General features: G+C 38.4%; 1 protein-coding gene across 2 annotated transcripts in view; it reads right to left on the bottom strand.

The window, feature by feature from the left end:
- LOC122876254 (leucine-rich repeat-containing protein 4C-like) overlaps positions 1 to 19116 on the bottom strand; it is a 39523-nt gene that overhangs the window by 9934 nt on the left and 10473 nt on the right. Inside the window, exon 2 of one of the 2 annotated variants that reach the window (XM_044196328.1) lies at positions 16377 to 16530. The exons of the other annotated variant lie outside the window; for it this stretch is intronic. The gene's annotated coding sequence lies outside the window, so the exon portion shown is untranslated. The remainder of the gene's footprint in view (positions 1 to 16376; positions 16531 to 19116) is intronic. 2 annotated transcript variants of the gene reach the window in all.

Here is a 19116-nt window from a genome sequence, read left to right as displayed (position 1 = left end):
GATAAGTTCAGGTTGTTTGGACTACAGGCCTTACTGCAGCTGTTATATGCATAATAATACTTGGTATATTGTAATGTTTACAGCGGTTATGGTATAATCACGTCTGTCATTTCCTCTAGTTGTTAACACTTGCTATATATTTTTATTTGCTTTGCGTTTATCATCTCGTTTGGTTAGGCCAGTTGTTGTAGGAGTGATGCTTTGAAACAAAAGACTTTTCACACTAGTCACATTTAGTGAGTGTTTTAAACAAGGTGTGTTGGCAGTACAGCCGCTCTTGCTCTGGTCTCCTCTGTGAAAAGAATTATAGGCCACTGCTGCAATGCACTGTAGTTTAGGTCACAAAAAAAGGAATGATGCAAACCACGTTTTGGTGTTTATTTCTTTAGCTACACCTTGTGTGGAATATTAATTTACTTAGTGGGATGCCCAAAGAGGAATGTAGAAATTATTATTTCTCTAAATGAAACCAAATTTAAATAATTTTTGTGTAACTGACAGCAGCCACAATATTTAATTTTCAAGGTAATAAAAGTAATATGAGCATCCTGGCAAAATTGCTGAAATACAACTGTCTGAAGCCACAATATTTCATTTTTAGTGGATTCAAGGTAACATCATCCTGATTGCACAGGGGATACAATCTGTGAAGCATTCTATAACGTCTTGTTGAAAGACGGCTGCAAACATAGAATGGAAAAAAACCCAAACGTATAAGCAAGGTCATACTAGTGGGTTACGCTAAAGTGTTTTCTCTCATCTGTGTGGAGATAAAGTGCTTCACGAATGGATGTCTGCCAAGCGTGTTGGTGAAAAGGTAAATGGATCTCAGATATGGGGTATAGGATGCTATGACAACTGCAGGGACACTCCAGATTTGCACAGCAATAATAGAAGTATGAATAAATATCATTTATTTATTGATATTTATTCATACTTCTATTCCTGCTGTGCAATATCCACCGTCTCATAATCATCTCAATAACTTTATTACTTATTACTTATATTATTACATTGCATTATTAAACCATACAAACTTATCAACCTCTAAATCAACTTTAGTACTTACACTTATTTTTGCTTTTATACTTATATCCACTTTGTACTTAATTTATCTTGCCTGTATTATAGTGTATTATATTTTGATTTGCTTAGTACTTCTATCCCTGTGTGCACTGTGTGACATATTGAGCAGCTGTAACGAAAGAGTTTCCCCTCTGGGACCTCTGGGTATTTCTGATTCTGATAATGATTCTGAGATTTAATGAACCAGACCAAAAGTGTTTACTCGGTTGCTTAAACTTTCTACACGTTCACAAGAGTCAGAATGTGTTTAAATTCCATATACAACATTTTAAGCAGTTCTTAGTAATTTTGGACACTTCAATAGAACATTGTAATAGAACAATGTAAGGGGATTTTCTAAATGCTTTCAAATAAAAGCTCCATTGGTTCCTTTAATTTTAAAGCTGCATTAATCGATTTTTGGACACTAGGGGGCACAAAAACATGAAGAAAAAGCTGACTGATATATTGACTCAACCATACAGCAAATACTGTGTGCAGGCCATATAATTCTAAACAATGAGCTAAAAGCTAAAAAGCTTTACACTATGAGCAACCCCTTTCATTTTACACAGAGTTGATTTAATGTTAATATAAAAAATATTGATTAAGCTTTAGGGTGACATTAGGGTTTATGCTCAGAAGGTTCAATGCCCAATAAAAGTATATGTATCAGAAATATAGTATAGAAAATCCATCCACCCATCCATTTTCCACACCCACTTATGCTGTGCGGGTTCATGGAGGGCTAGAGACTACTCAGCTCACTATATACTGAAAATATTCCTGCTAATGTATTACCAAACAAGCTTTGTTTTCTCTGACCGACAAAAGAGAACAGACAGTAATCTAGGTCTCTTCATCATGAACTGTGAGAAAAGAAGTGGCACAGTTGACCCTCTGACCTGAGCTTAACCTCTGCCATCCCCTCAGGGCAGCAGCGCTCCCAGATGGCCCGATCATATTATTGAAAATCATCACGATTTTAGATGACCAGTCTCATTTTCTCCAGTCTGTGATGGAACGAGATTAGATTAAAAGAAAGGGAAAATTGAGAGTAATCAAACTGCCATCTGGAATTATGGTCAGACAGACAATCACTGTGAGGACAAAAACCTATAGACACATTTTAATTTTCTATCACGCAATATGCTATGGTATTATGTCTGAACATTACAAAACACATAATTTTTAATCAATCTCTTGTTTCTGATGAGAAATGTCATATTATTATCAGCCATTCAGACACTTTGCCCTATAGACTAATGATTGCAGTCTTGACTATTGAATTGTGACGGTGAATGGCTTTGAAATTGCCATGACTTTTTATTTGAGTGATTTAAAAGTATCAAACTACTGTGTAAAAAGTTCTGCAAGGATTTAAATAGAAGTGATGACTAAGTTAAAAACAATGCAGCTCACTGGTTTCAAATCAAGACAGGGGTAAGAGACATTTTTATGTTTTAAGACATTACTTAAAAAAATTATTATATTATAGTTATTATAAAATGATTTACACAAATGTAAATTCTGGAAACGGGAGTTATGTTAAACGATGTTGAGTAGGTACAGCTAGTGACAAACAAGTATACCTGGGTGCAACAGTTTTCTTGTGTATTACCTCTTGTGTTATAGTGTTAAACAGTATCACGTCATAGAACGTAGAGTTCCTGTATGTTATTTCATGTGCCTTAATTTCAGGTAAGTAGAAGAAGGTTGCTATCTTGTGCCAATACTGGAAAGAGAGAGAGCGAGAGGGTAAAGAGACACCTTTCAAGTAATAATTCAATTCCTATTCACATATTACCTTATGCTGCCTCCATTATGATAATTGCATGGGCTAAATAATCTGCAGGGACCTCCATGTTCAAATGCACTCTGCCAAGGCTCTGTCTGGTCTCTGCAAAGGGATTAAGACAGGATGCCCTGGGTGGCAGACTGACTGAATGCGAGGGCGCTCTTAGTTTTCGTGTCACTTGTCTAGCCCACCAATCTGCTGCAATGACTGCGTCCCTAAAAAGAGATCTGCAGGATCGGCCAATTGTAGGTTGAAGCGCATCGTGACAGAGGCTGATTGGACTAAATGTAAACATGGCACAGTTAAGTATGTTAGCATGACTCAGGCAGCGAGGACAATCTCTGTAATTGGTTACACAGATATGGATTATATAATGCAAAAAGATTTTGGTTTTGGTGATCAGAAAACTGTGGAAACACATTCCCTCTACATGCAGTGCAAAAAAAGCAGGTGGCAGCCTGTTTAGGTAGGTGAGTACACACAGCCAGCAGCAGTGGCTGAATAATGAGCTGCACAGATCCCATAAGCTGCCTTCTTACAGTAGTTAAACAGAACACTGCTTTAGCAGAGGATTTATGTGATTGGTGAAGTAGGTGAACATGCAGCTGTGGACCAACGTTCGACTGCCAGCAAAAGAATTCTGAATGAACTCCTGACCTGCATTTAGTTTGAATATTTAATTAAAAAGGTCCCACATCACAGTGATGCTCCTGTTACATTTTATGCTTCATCAGGGGAACATGGCTCTTTCCAAATGTTAATAACATATTGAATGTGATTTCTTTCAGGTTCAGAAGCTGTAGAAAGTGGGCGAGGTAGTTGTGTTTTAATGATATAACGTACATTTCAAATCCAGTCATGGATAAAAGCTATTTTAGTTTAGAATTTACCATTTAGAGTCCTGCCTTCCTGTAGCCTATCACTGGTGTAGTGGTAATACCTCCAAAAGGCCAAAATACTGCCATTCATTGAGAAAGACAACAGTGTTGCATTAAAAATGACACAATAGCAATGTAGCTTCAATGGACATTCTTGGCAGGTTGCCGCTCCCTGCAAAATGCAGAGTGCTCGAAGGGATTAGTTCACTCGAGTGTCCCCTGTTCAGTCACAGCTATTTGCCAATGAATTCCAGCCATTCTAGTTTGCAAATTGACTGAATAGGAGAAGTTGGAGGCAGTTGTCTCTGGAGCTGTTGTGTTCACATTGGGTGACAGGATACTCACAACAGATGGCACCATACGTGGTGCAGTCTTTTGTTCTTGTGTTTAAGATTGCTGCCCACCAGTGCGCCACTGTCTCTCATTGGAAATTCTTTGTCTGGATTCTGCACTTTGTCTATCAGCATGTGAGAAGCCATTAACACATCTCTAATAAGTGCAATGCTGAGACTATGTAAGTAGTCGCATATCCCTATGCTGACATACAGTTGGAATGTAGACTGGTGTCAACGGTCTCACAAAAGTTTATAAAATGAGCACAATTTCTGAAACACAGATTATATGTGCGAACCAAAATACAAATACAGTTGTATGCAAAAGTTTAGGAACCCCTGACAATTTCCATGATTTTCATTTATAAATATTTGGGTGTTTGGATCAGCAATTTCATTTTGATCTATCAAATAACTGAAGGACACAGTAATATTTCAGTAGTGAAATGAGATTTATTGGATTAACAGAAAATGTGCAATATGCATCAAAACGAAATTAGACAGGTGCATAAATTTGGGCACCCCAACAGAAAAATCACATCAATATTTAGTAGAGCCTCCTTTAGCAGAAATAACAGCCTTTAGACGCTTCCTATAGCCTGTAATGAGTGTCTGGATTCTGGATGAATGTATTTTGGACCATTCCTCCTTACAAAACATCTCCAGTTCAGTTAGGTTTGATGGTTGCCGAGCATGGACAGCCCGCTTCAAATCACCCCACAGATGTTCAATGATATTCAGGTCTGGGGACTGGGATGGCCATTCCAGAACATTGTACTTGTTCCTCTGCATAAAGGCCAGAGTAGATTTTGAGCAGTGTTTTGGGTCGTTGTCTTGTTGAAATATCCAGCCCCGGCGTAACTTCAACTTTGTGACTGATTCCTCAACATTATTCTCAAGAATCTGCTGATATTGAGTGGAATCCATGCAACCCTCAACTTTAACCAGATTCCCAGTACCGGCACTGGCCACACAACCCCACAGCATGATGGAACCTCCACCAAATTTTACTGTGGGTAGCAAGTGTTTTTCTTGGAACGTTGTGTTCTTTTGCCGCCATGCATAACGCCCCTTGTTATGACCAAATAACTCAATCTTTGTTTCATCAGTCCACAGCACTTTATTCCAAAATGAAGCTGGCTTGTCCAAATGTGTGTTTGCATACCTCAAGCGACTCCGTTTGTGGCGTGTGTGCAGAAAAGGCTTCTTTCGCATCACTCTCCCATACAGCTTCTCCTTGTGCAAAGTGCGCTGAATTGTTGAACGATGCACAGTGACACCATCTGCAGCAAGTTGATGTTGTAGGTCTTTGGAGGTGGTCTGTGGGCTGTTTTTGACCGTTCTCACCATCCTTCGCCTTTGCCTCTCCAATATTTTATGTGGCCTGCCACTTCTGGCCTTAACAAGAACTGTGCCTGTGGTCCTCCATTTCCTCACTATGTTCCTCACAGTGGACACTGACAGCTTATATTTCTGCGATAACTTTTTGTAGCCTCCCCCTAAACCATAATGTAGAACAATCTTTTTTTTCAGGTCATTTGAGAGTTGTTTTGAGGCCCCCATGTTGCCACTCTTCAGAGGAGAGTCAAAGAGAACAACAACTTTCAATTGGCCACCTTAAATACCTTTTCTCATGATTGGATGCACCTGTCTATGAAGTTCAAGGCTTAATGAGCTCACCAAACCAATTGTGTGTTCCAATTAATCAGTGCTAAGTAGTTACAGGTATTCAAATCAACAAAATGACAAGGGTGCCCAAATTTATGCACCTGTCTAATTTCGTTTTGATGCATATTGCACACTTTCTGTTAATCCAATAAACCTCATTTCACTACTGAAATATTACTGTGTCCTTCAGTTATTTGATAGATCAAAATGAAATTGCTGATCCAAACACCCAAATAATTATAAATGAAAATCATGGAAATTGTCAGGGGTTCCTAAACTTTTGCATACAACTGTAAAGTTAAATTCATGATAAATAATTCTAGTGACATAAAATGTGTTATCTTGTAAAAAGGTAGGTGATGGTTCATTTTTGCAAAGTAAAACTGCGTTGGCTTGGTGTAGCATTAAGGTACTGTAAAGATTTGTAAAGTCATTCTTTTGGCTTAAAAAATATTCTAGTAGTCTTAGTAAAAACAGAGGGTATACACTTACACACCCACAAATATATGAAATCAGTACACCCAAACAGCTATAGCAAGACAAAAAAGATGTAGGCTGAAGCCATTAAATATTATGCCTATACCTGTCTTTCAACAGACTATTATGCCTACTTTTCTCCCAATCCAAGATTTTGAAAAATCATGAGTAAACTACAAATGACAATTTTAAGCCATGCTTGTCATATGCCATATGACTTTTGAAACTCTACTGTAGCTGTTGAAGCATCTTGGTTTGGTTAACGGTGTTAACTAATGATTTTATTAGGTTTATTTTGGAGAGAAAAATGTAGACATCATAGTAACAAACAGAAGCAAAATGCTCCTCCTGACTTGCCTTAGCTGACATGGTACTCCTGACTAAGCATTAATATGTAATGGTGAGGAGGATTAGTGCGCATGTGCCAACGTGCATGTTTTTTTAAAGAGTTTCCCCTCGGGGATCAATAAAGTATTTCTGATTCTGATTCTGAACTTCTTTCAAAATTTAAAAGTGGATGAAACTGTTCTGATGCAACAGTGATGGATTACAAGGGCTGAGACGTAGTTGGGTTGAGATCTGTATCCACTCTGATGCCAGGCTCCAGCACTCATTATCATGTTTGGAGTCTTAAAAAAAAAAAAGTCTTGAGAAAAATTAGTTTACCATTATACTTTGTCATAAAGCATAAAGGGATAGATTCTTTAATATTCTGTAACTCCAAAAACACAAATATATAATGTTCTTTACTGTGCAGTGAGATCAGGACTATGACAAAGATGGAACTGATAATTACCAACTTTGGCTGTGAAATGAACACACACAAGCTACACACACAAACACACATGCACAGCGTAAGAATTACACACACATACTGTAGAAGCCTGCATATCTTGGTCAAGGATTAAATGCAAGCTAAACCCTTCTTTCCCAAATTGCTTAACTGACTTGAATAAAGTGATAACGATGTGATACTTCAATTGATCCCCGCAGTGAAACTCTCTTTTCACTTTGCTCCCTCGAGGGAGGTCAGAGTGTAGGGTCATCTTCACATAGAGCGCCCCTGGAGCTGTACAGCGAGTCAGTGGGGAATCACTGACTTGCTCAAGGGCAGAACAAGAATGGTGTGTATATTACAAGCTCTTTCCTGTGTGGCTACAATGGGAGGATCTTAAATATCTCCTACTTAGAATATCTTCAAAAGACATTCCCAACATAAGACACAAAGCTTCTAGAAGTAGCGGGTAGGTTTTTATTTGAAGTGAATTTTAGAGAGAGCGCTATTAGGTTGCCCTACTTCGAAGGCAATCTATTCACCTAGTCCTCTATATAGAACAAAAAGAACAATGGGTACTTCTCAACTATTCTTCTTAAAGTATATCCCTGCTATATTGTATGGGTATCTGGTGTCACTAGTGCTAATTAGTGTATCAATATTGCAAAAGTGGATCCTGAGCAATGTTCCATGTTGTATATGTGTTGTCAAAATTGCAGGACACCATAAATTCCTTTCATAAAGCAACTAGTCCATCCAAATGCAACGAGTCACAGCTAGGAAATTAAATTCCCTTCGACCAGATTACTATAATTATCTACCTCACGATGAGGGGTGAGCAGAGGATTAAGGTCTGTTTAAAAATAACCCCCATCAAATTTATTTGGACTCAATAAATGAAAGCTGTAGAGCAGACACATTCTCAGTGGTGTGATTTTGATTTTTTCCCTCCCTCCTCTTTTCTTTTCTCTCTCTTAATCTGCTTTGATAATTCAGCAGCAAATGCATGATGCTCGGTGGGAGACCGTCATAAAGTCAGTCAGAAATCAAAGCAGGGGAAATGCAATTATTCAATTTTGTAAAAGATGGATGTACACTGTACACACAGTCTCTCATAACGGCTCAGATCTACCAAGAGGATCACAAATCATCACCATGAGCCTCATTATTGTTCTGCTTGTGCAAGGTCATTTAGTAGGCCTGGGATTTGTTGCACAAACATTATGTGCCTTTTTTTTAAACTTTGTATTGTACACTGATGATGATGATGATGATCATTACCTCTTATTTTGATGGCGGTGGAGGAAGTGTTATTACGTTTTATTATCTACCAAGCCAGCTGCTGAACAGACTGTGGTTGTGCTAGGTAAGGGATTGTGTTCTCACTGCTGATGGCTGATTGATTGTGTGTAGCCAGTGTTGACAGCATACAGTAGGTAGTCCATCTTGTTTTTCTTTCATTATTTGTTCATGGTGAGAAGTCTCAGCTGGCAAGCTAATAAGCTGTTAAGGATTGGTGCGGTGCCAAAATTTGTATCCCCCCAAAATGTGCTTCCCTGTTGGTTTGAACTTGTTTGTCCTTGGTGTTTGTTGTTTCTATTTTGTGCATTGTTTTTTATATTTTTTTGACAACTATTGTTTAAGTATTGTGCTGTATGCCATAATAAATCACAAACTTGTGTGATATCTGTTCAGTATACAGTATGACATTGAATAGGCCACTTCCATTCTTTGAAATCCTAATAAATGTTTTAAAAACATTATTGACCATTTCAAATATGAATTTGCCATATTTGGCAATATGAATTTAATCCAAGAAGATGTAAATGTTTTTTTCTGATGTAATTATTGCACAACACACTGTCAGGGGAGATATTTCATGGGGGGAACAACTTTTACCACAACTCCTCCTCTTAGAGTTTCTAAAATGCAACTGTGAGATTTTCTTGCTAACTTTTTAAATTTTGCATGCCTTTGCAATACTTGATGTATTATATAGTCATACTGTAAAGTTGACATACATAACTCTGGGCCTGCTACTCAGTGTGGTTATGATGATGGTGATGTGTGAATATGAAATGAAGACACAAATGTCATCTTTGACATTAATTTTACCTTCTGCATAAATCCAATGTTCTATGGTCCAAACATCATGTCACAGTACATGTGTCTTTTAACCTGTTAACCTTGGGCTTTAATCCCAAGTTAACATGACCCTGGTTATCTTTACATGTTTGACACTGTTAATATTTAATCCTGGTTAGCCTGCGGTGGAGCTGTCCAGCCGCTGTGGTGCTGATTATTGTTCATCTGAGGTAGCTTGTTTTTCTCCCCTTTCACATTTGATTGTTCGAGTCAAGCATGTGGCTTGCATGTATTGTATTTGTTCACAGATGTGCACTTTGTAATTAATTGTCAATTATTTATGATTTAAAAAAGTATATATTTATTTTTTGGGTAAAGCTAATGTCAGTCAGCTATAGTGTGTAAGTTGCCTTATATATGATGATACATGAGACATTATGTACATTCCTTGTTGGTTATGCCTTTTCAAACTGATACTAGTTGAAAAGGACATGAGGTTACAGGTTTGTAAACATGTAAACATTATGTTTATGGTTGTTTCATGCTAAACATAAGGGAAGGGAATTATTCTTAAAGTGGTAGCTTCTTTGATGGTTAAACCTAATATTTTGTTAAACAATGATTTTCATGCTCTATTGAATGAGCAGAAATTCTTTATTTCAGGGCACAGTACAGTACAGTACAGTAGTTTATAAAAATCCCTTTTGATCAGACCAATTTCATCTCTGAGCAAAATGATTTGTCTATATTGTTACAAAACTAATGTATTTGTTGATCTAGTTTTGACTAGATCATATCATATATCTGAGTGACGGAACATATAATACGTTGCTGTCCTGTGAAAACCATGATCATGCTCCATGATGTTCACCAGCTAGTTGCTAACTGTCTGGCTGCCGTTTGGTGCTGGGCAGGTAGTGTACAGTGGGTTTTTGGAGCTATTTCGCTGAAAACAGCTGACACCTGTGGTTGAAAACGACATTGAAGAAAGTGGTTAGAATGAACTAAGACAGAATAGTTCTGGGTCAGAAAAACCAAATCAATGAGCTGTTCTGTAGAGCTGAGAGGAAGGTGATAATTCTCCGAGAGTTCATCAGTATGAGTGACACCTTTCACATTACACGCAGTCATTTGAGTCAACATAAAAATGTAAATTATAGCAGCTTTAAACAGTTGAAAATACAATCAATTATAACTATGCTGTCAGCAAATCCATTTTCTATATCACTTGTTGCGTTGAGTGTCTTAGGGGACTGGAATCTATCCCATAATGCACTGGGTGAGAACCACCCTGGACAGGTCGCCAGTCTATCACAGTGTTAACACATATAGACAGACACACATTCACACCTATAGGCACTTTAGAGTCTCCACTTCACCTAACATGCATATCCTTGGACTGTGGGAGGAAACTGGAGCACATGGAAGAAATTGATGCAGAGGGATAATATATACAAAATCCACACAGAACTTATGTGTCTGGAGTTAACATGTTCTCCCCAGCTTGCTAGCAGGATAAACCACAAAACCCCCTGCTTGTATAATTCGATATTACATACTGTATATGTTGCTATATTTGTACATGTATATTTGTGGATTTCTTAAAAAATCTCCTTTTGAAGTTATGCGCACTGAGTACATAGTCTTTCTCTGTCTCTCTCTGCATGTCTGCAGCTCCACTGCACCTTAATCCTCCAGCTTTTTCACTCTCTTTCCTCGAAGCACCTTTTTCCTTCTCCCTCACTCCCCAGAGAACCACTATCTGTCTCCCTCTATCCCGAAGCCTTTCTCTGTCTCAGTCTCATTCTCTACTCTCATCACTAAATAATTCCTTACAGAGGAAAATCTAATCAAATCTCAGTGAGAGTGAGAGAAGCAGAGGTAGGAAGAAATTGTGTGTGTGAATCAGACTTGGAGAGGGGGCCAAAAAAAGACAGAATCAGAAAGCAACATTGGCAGTGTGTGAAGGGTTTCTAGAGTGAGAGATTTGCAAGTGCATTAGCAGTCAGAGCACTTAGTGTGAGGAATCCATTCATTATTCATTAGCTAATTCACCATGTATAGTAATTAAAATCAGGGCCTGCTCCAAAATGGAAAGAGCTATGATAGACTGGTTTTCTATGTACAATAGAGGGCTGTTTTTCAGTACTCATGCTTCATGGTTTTAGAAATCGTGTTTACGTGTTTAAAGTGTGCAACTTGCTGTCAGGACTCTTCTACTGCAGTGAGTACATGGGGTGAGATCTTTCTGACACGAGAATGAATCCAAAATAGTAATATGCAAATGTGCAACATGACCTATAAATAACAAACAAACCATTGCCTATTTATTATGCAGTAGATGAGAGGAAATCTCTAATTAAGAACTAAAATCAGCATTAGCAATATTTCAACTGTTTCATTGCATTTGATTTATTTAATTCAGACAGTATGTGCATAAAAACTTTACAATGCACAAATATACTATATGTCATGCCCCATTAAAAAAACAAAGAGCACGTTTATTTGATCCTGAGAACACTACGAGACCAAAATAATGCCATGTCAATTAATAGCAAACTAAAATAGGGCGTGCTGATCATCCCCGTTCAGTCTGTGGGGGAAAAAAGAGGTGCTTGTTTGAACTGTATTTGAACAACAAAGTTGCTTGTTTTGGCCTTGTTCTGACAGAAGTGGTAAAAGCTGGAGTCAAAATGATCCTACACTATGTATGTGTCTGTGATGTGCCTGTTTATTCCAACCAATAGACTAATGGTCTCTCTGGCAGGTGGTTCAGATCAATGGCTATAACCTCCAGCTTCTTTAAAAAAATGTATTATCTGTTGACTGTGTGTGTGTGTGTGAGGCAGATATTATTCAGGCTCCTCATTTATGAAATGAGACTGATCGTGTATGAGAATCCTACCAGAACAAGCCCCATTAAGACAGTAAAATCATTTAAACCATCTGTACATATGTATGTTAATCTATAACTTAATTGCTAACACAAAACCAGTCTACAACAAAGTCAATAACTGCCTCTGATTACCAACTTAGAACACATAAAAACCTAAAGTAACAATTAACAATGTCTATTGTTCTATATTGACAATTTATACCATGCAGGAGAGACTCAACATATATCCAGGTCATGAAAACTTTTATATTTGCTGTGGGGGCAATGAGGATCAAAACAGACTGGTCCCTTTTTTTGGAGCAATTATTAGCAAAGCAATTATTATTTATCACCAAAGCTGCCAAAATGAAAAGAATCTCATCACATCTACATGCACAAAGTGTCTCCTAAACAGCAGTGAATGACTGCTGTGTCAACAGAAAACTGTATTTTACAGCATTACATCATCTGTCTCTTTTGCTCTTTTGCCCATTTAGCATCGATAACATGATACTGTGCAAACAATTCCTTAATATAGGAACAAGTAACAGCAGTTTGTGTAAGGCAGCATCATGCAGATCTGCATAATGGACCGCTTACTATTATAGTGATGACAGGTGTCACATGTTTCTCAGTTTCCAACCTTCACTCATTAATGTAATCGTCACCGCCACTCGACCTGAAGAGCAGCAGAGAAACAGCAGAGTTTTATGTGCTTGTTCTGGAGGTCTGGGTGTGTGTACATGAACAGAATTGTCCAATTGTTCTGGAGCGAAGATCTGACTGTCAGACAGAGCGTCTTCATCTGTGTTTCTGATGGTGTGATAATAGAGAAGGTCAAGACAAAACAAGAGGGTACCATCTACGCCCTATACGTCACCAGGAGATGGTTAATTCGCTGGCGGCTTCTTTACCATGTACTTTTGGAAACTACACGTAAGCAGCCATGGACCCTAGTGTACTGAATGCAGAACTGATTTATTGAAATTGCTGAATAGCAGACACATTCTTCTTGCTTTTTATGAACAGATTTGTACCAATTTGAATCCTTTGAATGTTTTTTAATGTAACATTGATCCAAATGAATGTAATATATGGAATCCAGTGCAACCCTGTGTAGTCCTGAAGCTAGCATTCTGCATTTTAAGGCACACAAGTATGTTTTCAGCCAAAGCCACTAAAAATTCATAAATATATAAAATGGTCTGTACAAGGGCTGCAACAAACACTTTTTTTTTGATGAATTGATTAATTGTTTGGTCTATATAATTTCAGGAAATAGTGAAAAATGCCCATCACAATTTTTCTTGTTTTGTTCGACCAACCAGTTTACTATCAAAAGACAAAAAAAAGCAACAAAACCCTCACATTTGAGTAGCTGGAACAAGGAAATATGTGGCGTTTTTCTTAAGAAATGATTATATGATATTCTTTATTTCTACATAGAACATTGCATGTGTAGATTTTGTATACGTGATTTCTTGTTGTATGCGACAGAGCTCACTCCATAAATGAGGAGGAACAAATTATTTACAGAGCGTCTTATATCAACAGCCAGTCATTGTTCCTGTTTTGTAGCAGTTCATTTTCCATGTTCACAAATGCTTTTATCTTTCATATTCATTCTGGAGAGTGAATTGTTTCTTCAATTAACATATCCGGTCTTGTGTCACGATTTTAAGTGGATGAAAGCAACTAGTAGATGAGTGAATGGGAGATAGAGGGAAAGCGACAGATGTTGGCTGAAGTCACTGTTGCTTCTCTCTCTCTGCCCTGGTGTAAAAGTGGGTGTTCATCCCCTGAATACAGATGGCATTACACAAGCAATCCTCTAAATGGCTGAGACACGCTAACATGCTGGTGTCTGGGATGGCCTGTGTCTATCTCCAGCGCATTTGCAATGCCAAACACCTTTGTTAATCTCACAGAAAAGAGTCTTAGTTTAGGCTACGGTTCAGAGGACATTTTATATTACCTTTTACTTAGTTCTCTAGTAAATGTATTGCATTGGTTTTTCTATTTTGTCAGTGAGAGGAGAGGACAAGCAGTAACTTATGTAGAAAATTGGAGCAACTCTTTGAAGCTGCCTGACGGTAGTCTCCACTGAAGAATCAATGCGTAATGGAAAATATTGCTTGAATGCACAATTGTCTTAATAAAATTGAATTTTGGTGTGGTGTCTCTCCTCTGGCCCCCTCCCTCGTGCCTTGGTGGTAGATTGGCCTGAATTTATGACAATTAACCTTGAATACCGTAGGGGAAAGCAGAGGAAGGAGCCCATAAGATTTTCAATAATTAAATTATCCCTCTTGTTGCACTCCTCAAAGTCCACTGCCACATTTTCTGCCTCCCCAGTTACTGATGCATCAGGTCTTTGTTGTGCAAATTCCTATTATATTGTACCTCACAATTCAGGCAGTATTACTGTACAGAGAGCTGCACATGAATATGCAACTACTACATAATTTCATAAATTTGACATGCTAAGTGAGGTGTTATCCATTGTTCCACTATGTAATCCAGCAAAGGCAGCTGCACAGGCAACGTACATGTTTCAATGATTGTACATCTGTGTAACCTGACATGTAAAATCGGGTGCAAATTGGTTTGAGACCCATTAGATTTGAGACCCATTAGATGTTGTACACATTTATTGCAATCGGATCAGATTTGTTAGTTTACTTCACAGCGGAAAATTTGTTAGTTTACTTCACAGCAAAATCAGGTTAGGCTCAGGACAGGTGATTCGGTGGTTGCCTAGCAACATAAAAAAAAATGCAGCAAGCTGCTCTTTTTTTTTTTAAATTGTAGGCTTCAACAAAAAAGGCAGTGCGGTGCACCTTGCTCTGTCTGATCAGGGCCTTAGCTGTCTGTGGCGCATTACTGCAAGCCACACAGAAGAAGACCAGTTGCAGTTGATAGTCTGAGCCCGTGGTCTGTCATGGAAGTGTATGCCGACTGCCGACAGCTTGTATGTTTTACCAAGTCTTGCTGGTGAAATAACAAAGGTGAATGTTTTTCTACACCACTAACGCCATCGCAGTCTGAATGGTGTACTAACTGCAATAGATGTGTGAAAGAAAATCAATACAGTTCCAGTTACATTTGCATACATGTATGTATGAATTTGAATAAAAAAAACAAACTCTCTTATTATTGAGAGCAACAGAGCCAGTGTTTGGTTCTTGCTCTACAAAGCCAGAATACATCTTGCAGTCTCAGTTATTGCTGCAAGATTTCAGTCTGAAAAACACTGAGACCAACTCAGGCCAAACAAATACAAGATGGACCTTCAGAGGAGAGAACAGAACGTTAACGTTTTTCTATCAAAATGTGTCAAAATAGCAAAGGCAATGAGCAAATGAATATGTAATCAACCTAGATTAGGTGCATAACTGTCATTTAATAAATTAATAAACACATAAGACCAATCAGCAAATTCTGCATTTACATAATGATGCAATTTGCAACCTCTCAAATTGGGCAGGGTTTGGTTCCAGTAGGCAGTTCCACTTTGGATCCGTGTCCCGGTAAAATACCCAGAATTGTTAAGCTTGGGCTCTCTTATTGAACCTTTTTTCTTTCCTTGCTCTTTTTATTAGCAAAGAGCAACGTAGAAAACATTTAGGTAGTTTAGATCGCCGCTGCCGCTGGTTAAAATAACAAACATCACTGACAGCTGATTATATCATCAGTAACTAATAAACATTAATACAGTACAGTAATAGTGAACTTTTGGCTGTTACCTGGTTAATTTGCTCCAGCAATATGGAGTCAGTACTCAGCTGAAGATCTTTTGTGAGGGGTAAAAATCACTCTTTGACACAATTGTATGGCCACAAGTAGATTTTGTGTTTTTGGAGTTCAACAAGAACAATAAGGTGGTGACTCTATTGGTGATCTAGCTGCTTGCATCATATCAATTTCTGGAGAATCTCCAGTTTAACATGTTCTAAATATTACATCAACGTTTTAAAATTTCAACCTTTAAATCCTGAAAAATAAGGTAAAAGTAAGTAGGTAGGCTACGCTACACTAGTTATATTAACATGTCAAATACATATTTAATAAACATTTCATATCTTCTGCTACTCATCTCATTTTCAGGTTGTAGCTACAGGTTGTGGATTCAGATTCAACAGAATCGATCAAACCCCAACCCTAAGCTTGAAAGTCCCAAACTGTGAGCCACTATTTTACAGTAGGTCTTACAGATTTAGAGTAAAGTTAAACTTTATAAATGTCAGTGGGGAAATTCCTCCTTTGATTTATCTGAACTATTTAAGAGCAGTGGCCAGTCAGGAGCCAGTGCCGTGGGGCAACATGTAGTCGTAACATGACTTGGTTTGGGAGGAAACCTGGGTGAACACAATGACTACATGCAAACTAAAAACAGTAAGGACTGGGCGCCCCGGTACCTCACCTGGTAGAGCGCGTACCATGTATCAAGGCTGAGTCCTTAGCGCAGTGGGCTGTATCCGGCCCAGGCCAGGGACTGGTATGTTCTCGTATGTTCATTCATTCAGGTTGAGAAGTGAGTTCGCTCAGTCAGGTGTAGGAAGGGTTCATGTTGATGTCTGAGTGAAGCAGAGAGCTGCCAGTCATTCACTGAACAACCTACTTGACAAAACACTTGTCTCAAGCTAATGCCTATTGATCACCATGAGCAAGGCAAAATTGTGGGCCATGCTGGCATGGATCCACAAACCATTACAGTACATCAACACATAAAACAGTTGCTGACTCAAAGTTCTTGTTGTCACATCGGTGCAATTTTTGCTTCTTTTGCTTGTATCATGTTTGAAAAGCTTGTATCATGTTTGAAAAGCAGAATCTTGAAGAACTGAAAAGATGGATGGATGATGCATTTTGCCAGGTATAAGCTATAATCTATTTGATTTACAGCCAAATTTAGACAAAGGGTCTGTTTCACACACAAAGTCATTGAATTGTGATTATGACCTTACATAAGACCCACTGTGGTGTAAAACACTCTGATCACCTCATATGCTATAAATTCACACCATTACAGTAATTGACCAACCATATTGTAATCACAAAAATTACTGTAGATTCCCATTTAGCTGATGTAAATGAGGTGCTTTTTAATTTGGTTGTTAACTGAAGTCAAAAGTAATTTCTAGCAACACTGAGCAGACTGTATTTATTATGGCTGACAGTGACAGTATTCTGTCGGTGTTTTTTTCGGGGATATAGGATATATATTGTCTCAGAGATCAGTCGTGAGACTATTTACACTGTGCACCGTCTCTTATCAGTACATCTACTATGATTTCATTGTTACTGCTATGTCTCCACCCATGTCTACACTTAAAAAAAATTATAGCAGGTTTGAAGGTTAACAAGGTTTTCTTTCATTCTACACACTGTTTACACACACACACACACACACACACACACACACACACACACACACACACACACACACAAACATAGTCAGTTACACATGTACAGGTGTCTCATGAGGCCTCCTTGCAGTGCTGCACTTTCCTCTGGATATGCTCAAACTGAATATATGAGCTTGAGGGCTTGGAGGAGGGCCAGGCTCGTCTACTCGATTTTGGGTCATAAATGCGGCCTCTGCCCAAGGACTGCAGGGCCTTTAAAAACAGGGCTCAGCTTGATTGGACACACTTCTGTTGCTCTGTCCTGACTGCTAGCAAGCCAGCTGATCAGAGAGGCAGAACAAAGCCGGCCTCTTACAAGCCATTCGGCTCTCAACCTCTCGTACAGTAAACAGGATATATTTTTTTAAAAAGACTGTCTTCGCTTCACCACAGCTTGTAGATGGTGGAAACTGCTGTAAGGACAGCAGCCCAGAATTATGTACCATGTGGGATATATTAAGCTTCAGAAACTCATTTCAGCAGGGAACACAGCATCAGGATCAGTGATGGGAAGAAACGAAATTGAAATTCGTGCACTGGGCCAGGAAGAGGTGGAAGAGTTTCAAGTGAAAGTTAGGTTTATGGGTCCCTATGCATTCTGCATATGGCCTCGCTCACACTGGTGTTTTCAACGTCTAATTTGTTCATGAATAATACAACATGAACCATTTGGCTCATGAATATGAAATAGATGGAACCACAGGCTCTCCCCATAATCAACAGTCGACACACAGTCCGTCGTCAGCTCTCTAGCTCTGCAGCAGTATTTCCTCTAGTGCATTTAGCCAATCACAGCCGATCACAGCCTTAGCAGAATGTTAGTGTTGGTACAAACTGTCCGTGAATAATGTGTGAACACAGCGTCTTCCGTCGCCAAAGATATTTTAGTGGATCACAAGCGCTCTGCCTCTCTTTCTGTCTCTCTTTTCCACTCAGTCTCTCTCATTTTCATGCACAGACAATCAGTATTTACAGTGTGACAGCCCTAATTCCCTAGCACACCAACTTTCTCTAACATGGAGCAAAAAATATGATTGTAATGTTTTATTTACTGCTGTTGGATAAACAGTGTGCTCATTGTAGAAACAACAGTGGAACATGATGCGGCACCGAACAGATAATGCACCAGCAATCCCTGCCCATCCGTTTACCCCGCCTTAAGCCACATGGCTCTGCTCCAACATGGCCATATGCCCCTTAGCCTAGCTGCTCTACTATATTAAATGAGTCATGATACAGTCTACATATCATCACCACCCAAGAATGAGAAAACACTGGGGATACTAGTGGACAATCTAGTGAATAGAGATATTGATGCTTGTCTGGCTCAAGTCATAATTTCAAATGAGATGTCAGTTGCTCATCAATAATTTTTAGGGCTGCATTACTGTCATTATCAATTGATCTGTTGACTGTTTTTGTTATAAACTGATCAATGTTTTGTTTAAAAACAATCAGAAAATTGTGGAAAATGCCCAATGCAATTTCCAGAACCCAAAGTGATATCTTCAAATTGCTTATTTTGTCCGACCAACATTTTAAAACCCAAAGATTCAATTTACAATCATATATGACAAAGAAAAGCATAAAATCCTCACATTTAAGACGTTGAAGCCAGAGAATATTTGACATTTTTGCTTGAACCATGACTGACATGATGTCATTGATTATCAAAACAATTTTCAGTTGGTCGATAATTGAATAATTTTAGCACTTTTTAGTTTTAGCACTAATAATTAGTTTTACAGTGAAATG

The sequence above is a fragment of the Siniperca chuatsi genome, linkage group LG1 (genome assembly GCF_020085105.1).
Source record: "Siniperca chuatsi isolate FFG_IHB_CAS linkage group LG1, ASM2008510v1, whole genome shotgun sequence".
Taxonomy (NCBI): Eukaryota; Metazoa; Chordata; class Actinopteri; order Centrarchiformes; family Sinipercidae; genus Siniperca; species Siniperca chuatsi.
This window is presented reverse-complemented; position numbering and strand designations above follow the sequence as displayed.